We start from the raw sequence: 5,203 nt of genomic DNA on the forward strand, positions 1-5,203 counted from the left end.
ATCATGTTTCAGTTGGTTGTGTTTTTATGTACTTAAACCAATATCCTCTTCACATATATAATCCAAACAAACTCAACCATGCAAAGGAGAAAGTCTGAAATTAAGGCACAAATAATTTATTCGTACGTCTCACAGACCTTACAAAGAATAACACGTCCTGTTTCCTTAAGCCACTTAATTGGGCACACCACATAAACATGTACATCGAGAATTAAAAAAAAAGGTCTAACATTTAGGAAACCATACGAACTGGGATCCTCCAAAAGCTCTGCAGCTTCCATTACTGTGTGTAAGCGAGAACAGGAGAGAGAGAGAGAGACAGAAAAGAAATGGACAGGTGGAGTAACAAAATTATGCTTTTGCACTAACAACATTTAGGATAAGCAATGTCATTATTTTCCAAGATACGCACAATGTACATATACAGTCCGAAATTTTCATTGAAACTGTAAGCCCATGCCATGATGGTTTGGGACCAAAAACGATTTTTCCTATTTACAAAAGAAAATGCGCATCATGACATAAATGAAATGGACTGAAGGTACATAGTCTTTATGAGCAAAAACTTGTCTCGAACCGTCGTCGGGTTTAATGAGCTAGTTGAGGGCTGTTTACACAACCTTGTCGGTAACTGTCCAACTGTGGAGTTGGTTCGAGGAAGTAGAAACTCAGGTGAGCAGCAACTCACGAAGGCGTGGCTCATGGAGAGGGGGAACGCGAGACGGAGGAGGCGTCACCGCACACACACTTTTCTCGTTGTGCCTTTGATATACAACAACAAAACGAATGGATTCAAATGAGGTCACTAGGACTAGAAAGTAAACTCTACCACTGACACTGATGGAACATCTGTAAGGTACACTTAATGTAACAATTTGTGTTTGCTTACGCGAAACGGAAAGTAGGTTTTATTATAACCCACTTAACGAGACTTGAAGAGACAGAGAACATTCGGGAACGAAAAAAAAAGTATGAGGGAGAGAACGCATGGAACAATGAGAACATTCTATATACCAAAGACAAAATGAGAACAAGGGAATGTGAGGGCAGTAGAATATTGTCATTTATTAAGATTGACTGTGTCCGTGAAGTTCAGAAAAAGTGTAAAAGACACATCTATGCTTCGTGGCTGGATTTACTAAACGGCTGTGAACCTTCCAAAGTCCAACAATTAACATTTGTCAACGCAGAGACTTAACCGACCTCTTAAAAGCGTTTGATGTCTCCACGGAGCAATAAAGGTGCAAGATGCCAGCAAACAGTTCGACTGCCATGCTAACAGAAACAATTCAATCCTCACCTTAAAACATACTTAACATTCCAAGTGGAAAGATGTGAATGAATGTCCATCAAAAAGATCACCTTACGAAATACAAAGATTTAACAGGTTATAACTTTGATAGACTTTGAAAAAATCGGGTGGGCTACTCCCCAAAGTTTGTGACTTTATATCGGGTCACGCTTGTCCCAGCCGGCAGTGCCAGCGATACAAGAAAAGGACATTTTGCGACAAAGGGTAACAGCAACACATACACGCAGCAGTATAACTCCAGAAGCTTGAATAATCACGTGACACGGAGGACGTCATATAAGGCGTTGACGTACCTTTTTTGGGATGAGTATCAACAGACCTCCAACAACAACTAATAAATATCGGCAGATCGCTACTTTAACAAAAAAAAGTTTTAAAATGAAGGACTGGCCCTGAAGCTCAACTCCTCGGTTTTCTTTGGAAATCAAAACGTAGGTATTTTTATTTATCCATCTTAAGCTTATCCAGGTTCGACTATGCGAGAGAGCACTGCCACCGACTGACAAGAGGACATCGGTGTTCTGGCCTCGGTGGTCTGTCACCTTGCAGGTGAAAACATCTTTTATAACCAAGTGGCGAACGGCATTTTCGTCAACCTAGGTTTTGCAGACCACACGATAAGCAGCCAACCAATCTGGACCGAACAAATGAATACAAAGGATAAGACTGGGGAATTTATAGTTGACAGTGGGACAGTTACACTGAATCAGAATAACAACCCCCAAAACAAATAAAGGAAAACTTATGTAGGTGGGACAGAAAAAAAGAGAAGAGAAAGGTTGATGAATCAACCGGAGGAAAAAAAATTCAAATAGCGTCTGCACATACTGACATCATGAAGGAGGCAATAACATTCTTTGGCTAGATATCCGTTAAGTTGGGTTAATGGTGAAATGAAGAGTTGAACACATGCCATGGAGATAAAAAAAAAAAACCAACAAAACAATCATCGTAACAGACAACGAAGAAGGGAAGTACACGGCCTCGAGTCACCAGCAGCTGTTTCAGGCGCATTCCTCTCTCGAGCCAACAGTAATGTTGTCGAGGTCGAAATGATGGCATCACGGGTGTTAAATGGAAGAGTTGTTTACACCCTGTCCATTGTCACCCGACTATAGAGGTTGGTTACCCTACCAACTCGACGCCGATGATACTTTCGACGACTGGCATGAAGGCATCTTTGGTTCTTTGGTTTAAGTATGTAGGCTTGTCATCAGCCTGTTCACCGCCCATCCCCACCCCAATCCAGCTACCCTACTCCCTAAACATTTGTCTCGTGTCTGCCCTGACCAAGAACACAGGTTTATGCAGCAAAAAATAAAAGGTTTACCAATATTTAAATTTTTTCTCATGACAGACATTTGTCTTTCTAATTTGTGTAAATTGCAATTCTCAGACGGTACCTAGATGGAACAGCTACACAAAATGTGGACGTAAACATGTGGACGAAATAATTGTTTACCAGCGACATGTACATGTCCATGACATTTATACAATTGTGACAAGTGTCATAGAATATACAGAATATGCCGACTATTATGCCTGAACAGACCTGTCTAATTATTTTAACCTTTTAACCCCTTACCACCATCCGTAAGTTTATATTTCACATCTCTGCTCTTTGATTTCATCTCTAGTCACATCAGTTCAGGAATCAGCAAAAATATTTGAGCATGTGAATTCAGTCACATTGTAAAAGTTAATATTAATCAAATTGTTGTTCAACAACTGTCAATATTTCATTAGAAATATATAAAGTAAGAGTGTGTGTGTATGTGTGAATTGGTGGGATACGCAGAGAATGGAGATTTATCTATCACGACTAGTCAGAAAAAAAAAAACATTTGCAACATAAAATACATTTCTCAATAAAACTTAAAAATCATGAAATCATGTTCAACTGTCAAAACTGTTGATGAAAACATTACAGTTCTTGACCACAGTCAAAAAAGTAGCTGACAACATTGAAAAGTGTAGTTGAAACAAAATGAATCTTTTTGACAGCAGTCACAATGAAGTCATAACAATTATGAACTATTTGGTTACAGTTAATAATTCAAAGGCTGAATAAAGTACACTGTGGCAGAACAGTTTAAAAAATATCCAGTCATGCAATACAAGGCTCTTCATGATATCCTGTAACTATAGCAATGCTTCTATCACTTTCATCTGCCAAAGGCACTTCAGAATCTTCTTCCTCTCTCAAAAAGCAAAGGGTCAAAGGGGAATCTATCTTTGCACTCACTCATATTAATTGTTATATAATCGCAAAGTCCTATTAAGTGATGTGTGGTGGTTAATGATAAGATGCTGTATAATCAAAGTTGCTGAACCATGTTTTAAAAACTTTTTCCCGAAATGTTTGTTGCAAGGAACTGGTGCTGGTCATACCAAGTCTTTCAAAGGGAGTCACCATAAAGAAAAAGAAAAATCTTTCTGTTCTTATTCTTACAGAAGAAGTTGTTTTCTTCTTCAACTGGTTGACTTCAGTGATCCGTGCTCACTTTGACCATCATCACACCAAGCCCTTGGAATTTGCTGTGTGGTTTGTACCTTCGGTTAGCTAAGAAATCTAGATCGCTGGTTCGAAACTAAGTTCGGACCGAAGCGAGAAAACTCGCCGACCACAGTAGTAACCAACCCGAGAATCGGTGGCTGATATATGATGGTGGGTACAAAGCAGCAGAAGAAGAAGAAAGCCGGATTCCTTCTTCTGTTTGGGTTAGTTTAAAATGCGACGAGCACCGCTCTGTGACCAGTAAACCATGAAACCGTTACTTTTTTACACCACAGCAATAAGGCAGAATTAACCAGTACTAAAACTAATCTTTCAAATGCAAACTCGTAACTTCTGAAACACTCCATTTCCCCTAAGAAAAAGGACTGAACACTGAGTGGTTTGTGGAAACAGCACCAGTTAAATTAATGCTCGAGAACTGGCCTCTAAATCCATGGTATATATATTACATGAATATCACGTACATAGATAAAAATTAAAACGGAGATGAATTCTGTAACAAACGGTAAACAAGGCGTGCAAACGCTGCAATTGTACAGTGCAGTGCAGTGACCAGAACCATTTCTCTAAACCTCCTTCTCTTGAAAGGAAATCCAAGTGACAATAATAATAATCATCATAATTCTGACAATAATTCTGAAAATAATGTCATCTGCGAATCTGTGAGGTCAAAGTGTCGGTAGTCTTAATATCACCGGGGTATGCTAACGACTGTTTCTACAGAGACAAAACATAAATAGGCTGCAGATTGTTCTTTTAATTGTTCTTTGTGTTTTACTCGTGAATTAATCAGGTTTTGAATTAAATAACCTGGTTCTAGTACCCGATGTGACGTCATGGAGGTCGCCAATGACGTCACCAACCCGCAAACGTAGAGGTTGATCGGTTGAATGCGGCTGAGGTAGGTTGAAAGTGATGCACACTGACTGATGCAGACAGACCTGACTGAAGGTGTGTTGGTGAGACTATTGTTCTTGTGACCAAACTTCGGACAAGGATTCAGCAAAAGGTCAGCAGAGGACAGGAAAAGGACTGTTGATGAAAAGAGGACCTAACTTTGCGAATACATCTGGGGCGAGTTCCATACCCACAAGGATCGCAAGAACAACTGGAGAAGGATGTCAGTGCTTCTGTACTTGAATATTATGGGAAGGGGAACGGAGTGGCTTCGACACCACGACCTACCCTCGCCAAGCTCCGCATCTCTGTGTAACGCGACTCAGCAGGTGAACAAGGAATGCAACGAAAAGAAATGAGTAGATATGGAAGACCCTTTCATGTTATCTAATTTTTGGCGAAAAAAAGAGATCGTGACCGCAACTAATAACTTTTCTTTTCATGTTTAGAACAGGTCCTTCTCCTTGGTCGGCAGC

Source organism: Pomacea canaliculata, linkage group LG1 (genome assembly GCF_003073045.1).
Source record: "Pomacea canaliculata isolate SZHN2017 linkage group LG1, ASM307304v1, whole genome shotgun sequence".
In the NCBI taxonomy this organism is placed as follows: Eukaryota; Metazoa; Mollusca; class Gastropoda; order Architaenioglossa; family Ampullariidae; genus Pomacea; species Pomacea canaliculata.